Source organism: Saccopteryx leptura, chromosome 2, assembly GCF_036850995.1.
Source record: "Saccopteryx leptura isolate mSacLep1 chromosome 2, mSacLep1_pri_phased_curated, whole genome shotgun sequence".
Taxonomy (NCBI): Eukaryota; Metazoa; Chordata; class Mammalia; order Chiroptera; family Emballonuridae; genus Saccopteryx; species Saccopteryx leptura.
In genome coordinates, this window is record NC_089504.1 from 333968496 (window position 1) to 333981303 (window position 12808).

Here is a 12808-nt window from a genome sequence, read left to right on the forward strand (position 1 = left end):
AACTGAGGCACTGAGCAGCTAAGTAAGCCACGCAGACAGTAAATGGAGGGCCCCCTTGAGCCCTGGTGCCATCTGCTTATGCTCTTAAATACCATACTGCCTCCACTGTCAGTTGACTGGTGAAAGCAGGGTGGCAAAGGTCCCTGGAAATCTTAGCTGGTCCATGGGTTGGAGATCACCTTCTAGGAAACCCTTACAGCCTTCTTCCACCTCCACACACCCATCTCACACATCGGTGTCCCAGGAAAGGGCAGGTACTTCAAGAGTCCCTTAATGTCTTAACTGGACGGCCTTCAGTAGATGTTAACACCACACAGCCCGACTCTACCTTCGTTATAGAGACATGTGTGTGGGCCTTTGAGCGCCCGGATGATTTCCGACTGGAGGAGAAGCCTCCAGAGTCCTGGCATTGAGGGTGGGGAGGAGATTGGGGGAGACCCAGCCCACATCTTAGGAAAGAAAGAATTAAAGAGTCACTCTCATCTGCATTTTGCCAAAGGTGAAGCGACCAGCCAGCAACCTGAGCAGCAGGGGCACGTTCCTGTGGACAAGCTGCCCTGATTCAGCTAAGTGTAGACTGGTCTGTGCACCCCAAGGCATTGAATCAGCACCCATCACAGGGCATCCCCCAAGCCGGCACTAACCATTCCCCGTCCTGTCCTTTGAGTGAACACTCCACCCTTCCCAGCCCTCCATCTGGCCTGTGCACTCAGGCTGTCCTCAGCTCCGCATCTCCCATGGTGACCCTCTGCTCCTGTCTCACCACCGGACTCATGGGGGTTTAAGGGTAGGCTGCCATATCAGGAGCGCTGATGCTAAGGGACTGAGTGGGAAGAAGTTATATCCCATTCTGAAGGTCAGTGGCCTTGCACATAATTCCCAGGGTTGTGCTGCTCACTGCCACTCCAACGACCAAGGCTTGTTTCTACTAGCCACTTGGCCAGGACAGGAAAAGGTGACTGTGCTTAGAACCCAAACTGGGTATTTCCTTTTCTTCCCTCTTCACTGTTAGCAAAGCAGCCCCACTGCGTACAAGAGGAAGGCCTGGAAGTCCCTGCTTCCTTGATCCCCTAGAGGTCACTGCTGGAGAAAAGAACATCCATTTGCCTCTCTCCACTCCGAGGCCAGCAGGGAGCACCAATGTGCAGAGGCTGGAGCCCTTTGCATGCAAATTAAAAAACAAAAAGAAAGACTAGACTGTGATAGCCAAGGAACTGAGTTTTTGCCTGCCCTGGTAGATCAGCTCTTTAAAAGCTAGCACTGCACCTGTTTTTCACTGGGGTATCCACAGCACTCAGCCCAGTGGATGACTGGGGCTCAGGTAGAACTGCAAAGCAGCCATAAGCACGCTGTGCCCCCACACATCAGCTTTCTGTCAAAAGCCTGGCACATCAGCATTCAATGATACGTGTAGAAACCAATAAAATTAACATCAGCTAACATTTATTGAGTGCTTCTTAAGTGCCAGGCACTGCTCTATGTGCTTCCCGCTTACTCCTCATAATAAACCCGTGAAATAGAAGCAGACAGACAAGCCACTGGCTATCAGGTGGTGACCTTGAAAATGAACCCAGATTCTGCATCTAGAGTCCACATGTGTAATCTCTGTATTGGGGTGTAATGAGTGAACAAAAGAACAAAGAGAATGAAATTAAACTCAGGGAGGAAGAAATCAGGCTGCAAGAGAAATGCATCACATGGCCACCAATGATTAAGCAGAAAGAGCTAGTTCAAAAAAAACAAACAAAACACTACTGCCCTACTACAATAGGGCAGATGACCTGGGAGACAAGCTACATGCAGTTAACTTAATGGCAGTCTCCTGAACTCCAGTTCCCAACAGTCCTAGCTGCTTCTATACCTTGGGCCAGTCCCAAACCCTTCCAGTCTCAATTTTCACATATGCAGGTGGGCAACCAGGTGGATCAGACAGATGACTTCCAGACTTTCTGCCAGCACTAGAGGATGATAAACTTTGCTTCCTAGCAGCCGCTGGGGTGGCCTGTTTCTTTCTCTTTCCTTCATTTCCTTTACTTTGGTACAGTCAAGTGGCATTTACTGTTCCAAATTTACTCTCACTCCTCGGGCCTAGAAAGAAGAAAATTCCCCAGGCCTCCACTGAGTCACCTCTGAGGGATAAGGTTTGGCCTAACAGTTCTGTCCTTGGCCCTCTTCCCACCTGCCTCTTCGCAGCCTCCTGGCTTTTCCAGCTGACAGCTTCAGGCAGTACAGATGAACTCACAGCCTTCCCCAGTTATTCCTTTCTCTACCAAAGCTTTGTGTCAGTTTGAGTCATGGACAGCTCTGCAGCTGGGGCCAGATGTGAACCTAAGAACTGCATTCACTCCTTTGTTGCCTCCCCTGGCCTGGAGAAGGCACAAGGACATCCAGGTCTCTGCAGCTGTGAAGTTCCTTTCCCATACCCATGTTTTCCAGAGGGGTGCCAAAGCCCCATTCCCATGACCAGGGTCCACAGTGCGTCCAGCATTTTTCCTCTCAGGCCATTCATGAGGGCTCCTGCTGTCTCCTGACCCCAGAGTTCCTCCTGCCTTTCCTTGCCTTGTTGCAGAGTAGCTGCCTTAGCTTAACTAATAAGCGATTTCAGGAGGGTCTCCTGCCAGGCCCCGGTTAAAAATGGCCCTTAACCAACATGGCTCAGACTGGACCACCCAGGGATTCCACCTGGGAGGTTTCCTAGGGAGCTGGGCAGAGGGCTCAACAGTAGGGTCCGGAGCCCCTTCCTAATTTACTTACCACAGCGTCCCCATCAGCATTTGGAAAGAAGCCAGTAGAAGAGATGGAGGAAGGATTCTCTAAGTCCCCAAAACCCAGAGACAAAGTTCAGTGGCTCTGAACTGATCAGCTCCAAGCGAAGCAGGGGCATACCCTGCTGGGGTCAGGGCTCACCGGCTGGCCCTCTGCGCTCTCGCAGCCACAATTCCGCTGAAGCTGGCTGTGCTCCTCGCTCTTTCAAAGCCAGAGTTCCGCAGATGCGTCCCAGCCCTGCGCTGCTCTGCCAGGAGTTCTGACGCCACCCACGTGGCTGGCTCTGTCCCTGTCAGGCCCAGGAGTGGTCACAGGGGCCGAGAGACCGCTGGCTGTCAAGGAGACTGGCTCCAAAGGTGGCAGCTCAACATTCACGAAGGCTAGGACAAAGGCGCATCAGAGCCTAGCCAGTGATACCCATCACTAGTGGAGTCTCACTTTGGGGTTACCGTTCAAGTTCGTGGGTGTGCAGCCCTGTCTCTTTAAGCACCGGGCCTCTTTAAGGCAAGTTCCCTCTGCAGTCACTCCTGCAACCAGCGCTCATGCGACAGACCAAGGAGGGGGGCTCCCGAGCGCCATCTGGTGGCTCAACAGAGCAGCACTTCGGCCACCATGTGCGGTCCAGCGAAGGGGCCTGGAAAAGCCTGCCCTAAAATCTGAGTTTAGCCCCTAGATTCTAAGCAGGGCTGTTAGCAACAGCCTCGCCTAGTTAGCAACAAGGCAAGGGAAGTCAGGAGGAACTCTATTTGGGGTCAGAAGATAGCAGGCACCCTCATGGGTGGCCTGAGAAGAAAAACCATCCCATTGGATAAAACCTTCCCTAAGTTATTCTCAAATGGGGGGATTTTCCCAGCCTCCCTGCTTGCCAACTGCAGGATCTGAAGCACAGCTATATATACCCTGCCCTTTCTCTTCAAAAAACTGGAACAGTAGTTCTCAATTAGGGGAAGGGTAGTTGGTACTGCCCCAACAGGAAGCATTTTAAAATGTGTAGGAGCATTTTAAAGCTAGGGTTGCTAAAATGTCCTGTAGCATGCAGAACTGATGCAAACAGCATCTGTCTCCACATGCCAACACTGTTAAGAGCACTGCATGGTGCCTGACTAGGCGGTGGTGCAATGGATAGAGCCTCGGACAGGGACACGGAGGACCCAATTTCAAAACCCCGAGGTCGCCAGCTTAAGCGCAGGCTCATCTGGCTTGAACAAGGGGTCACTCAGCTGTAGCCCCTGGGTCAAGGCACATATGAGAAAGCAATCAATGAATAACTAAGGTGCCGCAATGAATGATGCTTCTCAGCTCTCTCCCTTCCTGTCTGTCTGTCCCTATCTGTCCCTCTCTGTCTCTCTCTATCTCTGTCAAAAAAAAAAAAAAAAGAAAGAAAAAAGAACAGTGCATGGCGCATGGTGCATGGCTATGGGGAACCAAAGATGGTGACATGGCAAGTTCATACCCCCATGTTCTTCTCTTCCTCACCGTTCTGCCTTTGATGTCCTCCCTAAATGTTACCTTTATAATCTTAGAGGCGGAGAGAGGGAGTGGTCTGGCCCAGGCCACCTTCACAAGGGATGCCAGTGGCCCTGGCTGCCCCTCCCCAGCAGCTTAGCACATACCTGTACCCAGCTTGTGGTGAGTCATCACGACCCTTGGAAGGGAGAGGCAGACAGACTCAGATAGCTAGGAACCAGTGGATAGTCTCTGAGAAGGAACCACAGGAGACTAGCCACTCAGTTCCCCCAAGGGACCCTTGCCTTCCTTCCTACATGGATGACTCAGCCTAGCCCTGTGCTCTGTCCCCGGACTGTCCCAGGATGTGCGTCTTTTACATAAGGCACTTTCGGATTCTGGTCATGAAACTTTGTGCCTCCTAATTTCCCCTTCTCCAAGCTCGCTGCACCCTATTCTGGCCTAGTCAGTTTGGTCTCATACAGGCAGTCTGGTGCCAGTGGCTGACATGACAAACCAATACATGGGACATGTGTTCTAATGACGGGAGAGTGGAAAAGGATGAAACGCTGGCTGCGATGGTCGGTGAACGCTGCACAGTGCTCACATATGAGCTGGTCTGTTGGCTTGAGCAGCCCCAGGCGCACAAGACTGACATCATAGTTAGAATGATCAATTGGAGAAAAAGGTTTCCCAGCAGCTCACAGAAACTGGACAGCACTTTCCAAAACACATCTGGCAGGTCACTCCTAAGACCCGTCGATGGCTTCCCATTGCTGTCAGAATGAACACCCACATCCTGCTGGTGGCAGACAAGGCCTGTGGCCTGGGCCCTGCCCCTCCTTTCAGCTTCATCTGACATCGTCTTCTTCGTCTCTTTTGCTTTTTCAGAACTTTTGCTCAGGTTGATATTTCTGGCTAAAATGCTCTACCCCCACTTTACAAGTATATTTCCTACTCTTCTTTCTGGTCTTAACTTAAATATCACTTCTGCTATGAAGCTTTCCCTTAACCACCAGACCAGAGAGACCTGCATTTCAGATGACCCCATGCTCTTATAAATCACTCAATGTCTGTGCCTTCTGCTAGACTGAGAGCTCCACGGGATTAGGAACCACATCTCTCTTGTTCACCACTGTAATCCCAGCACCTTGAAACAGTGATCTCAATGACTAAATGAATGAATAAATAACCTAATAAATTCCTGGTTACAAGGAGCCTGCAATGAGGGAAGACAGATGCTTCATCCAGTCCAGCTTCCAACTAGAAAAGAACTATCTGGGCTGGTTAGGATGTCATGTCAAGAATGCCCCTACTTTCTGGAAAGACTCAGAAAAAATACAACAGGATCATAGAATCGGATTTGGAACAGGAAATCACTGCTCCAATTAATTCTCTAACTGCTCACACGAACTCCCTAATGCACAGGGCTCCTGTGCTAAGCAGCCAGCATTTGGTGCTGCACTCTTTTTTACCCAATCAGATTCCAACATGGAAGTGGAATAGAAACCCAGAAACGGTTCAGCCCACTAAGGGAACTTTGGTCTCAATTCTCAGCTTTCTAGGCCTGTCCCAAATTTGCAATTAATTTTTTTTTTTTTTTTAGAGGAGAGAAGCAAACTGTAGTTCTCCCCTAGGAAAAAGCAGTCTCTGTGTGGGTGCCTGCCCCATGGCTCCTGCTGTCTGGCAGGGTGCCAGTGTTGGATGCTGAGAAAGAAGCTTCTGGTTGGTTGCAGCAATGCTGACCTCCCCTGTCTCAGGGTGTTACAGGCTGAAGCTGTCACTCACCGGCTCCCAAATGATGACTTTGATGCCACTCCAATCAGACAGATGGGAAATCTTGCTTTGGGCTTAGTGATGGAAGAAATATAATGAAAACTGCTTCTGGGGACCCTGTCATCCCTAGGATGGCAGACAGACTCAGTTTGAGAGGGTCCATAGACTTCCTGACAGACAGACAGACAGGGGCTTGGGCAGACCTCTGAGCCATGGTGACCGCCGGGCAGGCTTGGGAGCCCTGGAGGGCACTGCACCAGACGCAGCTGGTCTGCTGGGCACCTACAGAAAGGAAACTTTCTTTTTCATTTTCCTTTCACTGAAACAAAGAGACAAATAAGATTGGCTTTGTTGGGACTTGGCTCTGTGATGGTCCAGAAAATCTCCCCAGGCCACTGGGGTCTGTAACCTAGAGAGTTAGTTCTCTAAGGTGCCTGCCAGGTTCTCACCCGCTGCCTAGGAAGGATGTTCTGGCATAGTGTACACTCTCAGGGGTCTTTTCTCCCCTCAAATGAAGGGACCTGGCAGAAGGAGGTAGTGGCTGTCAATGAAGGGCAGAGAAATAATAAAGGTGACAGCAACAATACACTCATTTTGTGCTCTCCACGACAGGCCTGCAGGTATCAAACCACTGCACTACCACAGTAACCCCCGAGTGCTCCAGAACTCATATCTTAGCCCCTCAACACTCCACTATCTCTCTCAACAGAAGGGAAAGAGAACTAGTTTGAACACACCTTGAATCCAGGGCCTGGCTCTGCCACTAACTTGCTGTGTGACCTGGTGGAACTTCCTTTCCCTCTCTGGGCCTTGGTTTGCTCACTTTGACATGCAGGAATGAAGGTTATCCTGTCTGTGATTCCAGAGAGATAGATAACCAGGAAAACGGCTGATAAGGAAGAAGAAAAACTTGCCTCTCTCCCACACCTCAGGTCCCCAGTATTTCAGGAAATGCAGAGGGCTTTGCGGGCTAGAGAAGTTATTCCTTAGCTCGTCAACTATTCCCTGAGCCCTATATTAAACAGGGCTCCTTTGCCTGTGATGCTCATGATACTGGATCTAAAACAGGCCCACTCTCTCTCAACTCAGGTTTGACCTACAGTGACCCGGAAGACAACGGTATCCCTAGCAACGCTTCAGCACATCTGTAGCCAGGCCGGCTGCCAAGCTTGTGTGGCCACCTGTTCAGGTACAGGGTATCGAAGGTCGCTTTGCCGCTACTCTTTATTCTGCTGCATCTAAACAAAATATACTGGAACAAGTAGAAAAGGAACTGTTGAGAGTGGCGTGAATCTTGAAGGAACCCCAAATGGCTGCTTCAGTTATGAATCCCTACATAAAAGTGTTCATTAAAATGAAAAGCCTGACTGACAGACTGCAAGACAGAGGTTTTCCCCCTCGCGTCAGGGACCTGACCAACGAGCTTGCTGAAATGGTCGCCTGCACAACACTCCTGGGGTCATTTCTGCCTTTTCAACCATCACACCTGCCCACTGCGGAGAAGTACCCTATATAGAGACCACTGCATTTCCTTTAGATGGAGCTACTTTTGTTGAATTAAAAATGGTCCTGCCTGACCAGGCGGTGGCGCAGTGGATAGAGCGTTGGACTGGGATGCGGAGGACCCAGGTTCGAGACCCCGAGGTCACCAGCTTGAGTACGGGCTTATCTGGCTTGAGCAAAAAGCTCACCAGCTTGGACGCAAGGTCGCTGGCTTGAGCAAGGGGTTACTTGGTCTGCTGAAGGCCCGCAGTCAAGGCACATATGAGAAAGCAATCAATGACCAACTAAGGTGTCGCAACAAAAAACTGATGATTGATGCTTCTCATCTCTCTTCGTTCCTGTCTGTCTGTCCCTATCTATCCCTCTCTCTGACTTTCTCTCTGTCCCTGTAAAAAAAAAAAGGTCCTGAACTGCTTCCTAAGTGAAAGCCAAATATTGAAACTGAAAGTTAAGACTGATCTGTCCTTGTGGGTGGAATGATTGTCTGTAAGGGAGAGAGAAACGTTCTATCTGCAGCAACCATGGTCCAGAAGCTGAACAAGGTTATACGGGAGGTTTCCTGAAAGTGTTGATTTTTCTGTTAGTGAAAATTCTTAAACTTGGAATAACAATCAAGTGCTTCCTGAATGGGGGGTGGGGGTGGAGGTGGGGGTGGGGGTACTACCCAGAATTCAACAAGAGGCAAGGCAGTGCCTGCTGTGAGTCCAGAGAGTGGTCTGGACAGTATGCTGTGGATGAAGGGGCTGGTCGCCACTTTGAACTGAGTTGATAACCAAATGCTATTTTGGAAGAAGTGCCATTTGAACAAGGGCCTGGAAGGACATCTAACTGGCAAAAATGGTGGGATGGGTGGCAGGGCATTCTGGGGGAGGGAGCATAAGCAATTACACAAGAGGCAAAATGGGGGTGAAGAAGGAAACCTAAATGGATGACTTCAGGAGAAGGTTCCTGTGGGAACTGGGGCAGAATATAGACTATTGCTAATATAACATGTGGCCTCCGCATGAATTCAGGGACCCAATAGCATTTGCAGGTTTTCTTAGGTCTGTCTTTACTAAGCCTCTCTGGGACACCTTCGCCCAACCCGAACCCCCGGGCAACACTCACAACCCACCTCCCCTTCTGTGAGTTTGCAGGGCCCAGGCATCAGTTACTGCAAGCCCTTCAGTCAGGGTGTCCCTGAGTTCAGTATCAATACTTCATGTGCCAGGCACTATGTTAAACACATTATTTTCCCTCTCACATTTTTCTTTCCATCTGTGTTGAGATATAATTGACCCATAATATTGTGGAAGCTTAAGGTATCTAAGGTGATAATTTGATATAAGTATGTATTGTGAAATGATTCCCACAAGATTAGATAACACATCCAATGCATCCATTGCCTCAGAGAGTTACTGTGTGTGTGTGTGTGTGTGTGTGTGTGTGTGTGTGTGTGTGATGAGAACATTTAAGATCTACTCTCTGAGAAAATTTCAAGTATACAATAGAGCAGTGATTTTCAACCAATGTGCCACAGAATTTTTTTTTTTTTTTTTTACAAAGACAGAGAGAGGGTCAGAGTGAAGGATAGACAGGGACAGAGAGATGAGAAGCATCAATCATTAGTTTTTCATTGCGCATTGCGACACCTTAGTTGTTCATTGATTGCTTTCTCATATGTGCCTTGACCGCGGGCCTTCAGCAGACCGAGTAACCCCTTGCTTGAGCCAGCGACCTTGGGTCCAAGCCGGTGAATTTTTGCTCAAACCAGATGAGCCCGCACTCAAGCTGGCGACCTCGGGGTCTCGAACCTGGGTCCTCGGCATCCCAGTCCGACACTCTATCCACTATGCCACCGCCTGGTCAGGCTGCCACAGAATTTTTAAAACATGTAATACCTGACTATTTAGTCGGGGGCACTAACCTCTTTTCCTTTAGATTGTTAAATTAAAAAATGACAGCAGTTAATATAATAATAGCCATCTAGTATGATGAATCAAAATTATACCTATTAGTTGTCAGATTAGCAAAAAAATATAATTTTTTTTTTGGTGTGCCACAGAATTTTAGTAATTAGTTTATGTGTGCTGTGAGATGGAAAAGGTTGAAAATCACTGCAATATTGTTAACTATAGTCACCATGCTTTATGTTAGGTCCCCAGAACTTGCTCATCTTATACCCAAAAGTCTGAACCCTTTGATCAGCATGTCTCCCACCCCTCCCCCCACCCCAGGCCCTGGTAACCATCCATCTACTCTCTGTTTTTATGTCACTCTAATTTTTAATACATGATCCCTCTGTTTGGAAGATATGATCATTATTCCCACTTTATAGAAGAGGCTTAATATCACAGCTTTAGTAACTCATAGAGTCAAGTTGACACTCGGATCTGACTGGGTCCAAAGCCCAAACTCCTCAACCACTGACCTACACTGAATATTTGTGTGTCCCCCAGGATTCACAGGTTGAAGCCCTAATCCTCAATGTGATGGTATTTGGAGGTGAGGCTTTTGGGAGGTGATTAGGCTTAGATGAGGTCAAGAGGGTGGGTACCCATGATGGGATTAGTGCCCTTATAAGAAGAGAAAAGAGACCAAAGCTCTACCTTTCTGCCATATGAGGACACGGCAAGAAGATGGCAAACTATTGTACAAGCCAGGAACAGAGCCCTCATTAAGAACCCAACCATGCTGGCACCTTGATCTTGGACTTCTCAGCCTGCAGAACTGTAAGAAATAAATGCCTACTGTTTAAGCCACCAGGTCTATGGTATTTAGTCATAGCATTTTGAGCTAAGACACCTGCCACATGACTGTGTCCATCCCACCAGTCCCGATGCTGCAGAAAGCATCCTCGCCTTTGACATCAGAAAATTATTTGTTAGCAAGGAAACCAAGTTCCTGAGCACACAAGGTAGCAGTGGCATCTGACACTGATATGACTTTATCGGCAGAGCCCTCAGAGCCAGTCTCCAGGGGCAGCGGCAGGGCAAAGAAGACACAGCAAAGCGTTTCCACCCTCTTTCTCTTCAACTAGAGTCTGACAAGCTCTTGAGTCTTTCAATCACTTGCGGACATAAGGCTTGGGGTGTACTTGGGGTATTCCTGGTGGTCGGGGTGCTTGCCAATGCTGCAGGAGTGACCCAGCCTCTGGGGCATGTCTCTCACCAAAGCAGCCCCACTGCCCTGCCTGGTCCAGGCTCAGTCAAGTTTTTTTTTTTTCTTTTTTCTTTTTTGTATTTTTATGAAGCTGGAAACGGGGAGAGACAGTCAGACAGACTCCCACATGCGCCCTACCAGGATCCACCCGGTACGCCCACCAGGGACAACGCTCTGCCCACCAGGGGGCAATGCTCTGCCCCTCCGGGGCGTCGCTCTGCAGCGACCAGAGCCACTCTAGTGCCTGGGGCAGAGGCCAAGGAGCCATCCCCAGCGCCTGGGCCATCTTTGCTCCAATGGAGCCTTGGCTGCGGGAGGGGAAGAGAGAGACAGAAAGGAAGGAGGGGGGAGGGGTGGAGAAGCAAATGGGCGCTTCTCCTATGTGCCCTGGCTGGGAATCGAACCCAGGTCCCCCGCACACCAGGCCGACGCTCTACCGCTGAGCCAACCGGCCAGGGCCTCAGTCAAGTATTTTAAGGCCAGTTTTAAGGAAAAGTATTCCTTAGTTAATCTCTCAGGAGGGCACAGGAAAAAATTGGGGTATCAGCTCTACATCTGCCTCATCCAAATGTGTACGTCTCCACTGCTCCGGTCCTAAAGAAGAGGACCAGTACACTCAGAACTTTCTCAAAAATTCTCTGTGCCTTGAATAGAGCTAGAGGCCACTGGGGAAAGATAATACCACATGGTGAGGTTTAAGAGATTCACTTGGCCTTGGCCGGTTGGCTCAGTGGTAGAGCGTCAGCCTGGCGTGCAGGAGTCCTGGGTTCGATTCCCGGCCAGGGCACACAGGAGAAGTGCCCATCTGCTTCTCCACCTCTCCCCCTCTCCTTCCTCTCTGTCTCTCTCTTCCCCTCCCGCAGCCGAGGCTCCATTGGAGCAAAGTTGGCCCGGGTGCTGAGGATGGGTCTGTGGCCTCTGCCTCAGGCGCTAGAATGGCTCTGGTTGCAACAGAGCGACACCCCAGATGGGCAGAGCATCGCCCCCTGGTGGGCGTGCCAGGTGGATCCTGGTCGGGCACATGCGGGAGTCTGTCTGACTGCCTCCCTGTTTCCAACTTCAGAAAAATACACACAAAAAATGAGATTCACTCTCCTGAGGAAGGACCCTGTGTTTCTGAAAAATCTTCCCCCAGAACTTCAAGACAAACCCTCCAATGCTGCACGGGTTGTCTAGTCTCTGAGGCACCTCTCCCACAAAGGCAGCCTCTAGCCCTGCCTGGCCCAGACTGAGATGAGGAGCCTTTAAAAAGAATAATTCCTGGGCCCTGGCCAGATAGCTCAGTTGGTTAGAGAGCATCGTCCATTGCCATTCAATCCCTGGTCAAGGTACATACAGGAACAGGTCCATGTTCTTGTCTCTCTTTCTCCTTTCCTCTCTCACTAAAATCAATCAATCAATAAATAAATATTAAAAAAAAAAAAAAAAAAAAAAAAAGAATCATTCCTGTTCTGGAGCCACCAGGAAACAGGGCTGAGCTCATTCTCCAAGGTGGAAAGGGGGGTGGCTGGGGGCTTGGAGCTGCGAAGCCTCAGCTTCATGCTGACTGACTCGGACTTCCACGCTGTTCACCTCTTCCAGGGTGAGCCCCATGCCCAGTTTCTAGTCTGACAGGTCACAGACAGGACCACCCTGTCCTTTTGCCTCTTGATTCCTCCAAAGTCTCAAGCTCTGGGGACCCCCTTAGGTCTTAGCTATGACTCAGAGACAACTCATTGCCCAATCCCCCACATGCTGCACTGAGTTATTTTTCCAGGTTCCTATTTCTATCTGATTATGCAAGTTTCTTTCCTCCAGGAAGTCACACGCTCATCACATGACAGTAGCTACAGGTCACCACCAGCACGAGGCAGGGGGTGCTAGGAAGAGTCCCCTTTCCTGGACCCCAGCGCCTTCGGTGATGTCTCCCCACTCCCTACAGCCAACACAGGAAGCCTGGGACCACCCAGGAAGACCAGCACAGGCCCAAATGAGATCATGATTTGGTTTTCAGTCTGCGCAAAGAATAGCCCCTTCTGCAGGTGGCCCCTGCACATGGGCTCTATTCCAGGCAGCCCCAAACAGAAGACAGTAGCAACCACTCCATACTGGCCAGGAAGAACATAGTGCCTCCTCTTAACACCAGGCCCACTCTGCCACTTGGACCCCTGGCTCTTGGGGCCAATGCACCCACGGA

The 12808-nt window shown here is 49.9% G+C and overlaps 1 protein-coding gene and 1 pseudogene across 1 annotated transcript in view; one reads left to right on the forward strand and one right to left on the reverse strand.

The window, feature by feature from the left end:
• ABR (ABR activator of RhoGEF and GTPase) overlaps positions 1-12808 on the reverse strand; it is a 199776-nt gene that overhangs the window by 151263 nt on the left and 35705 nt on the right. The gene's annotated exons all lie outside the window — the stretch shown is intronic.
• LOC136394306 (ATP synthase subunit O, mitochondrial-like) lies at positions 4743-8054 on the forward strand (annotated as a pseudogene).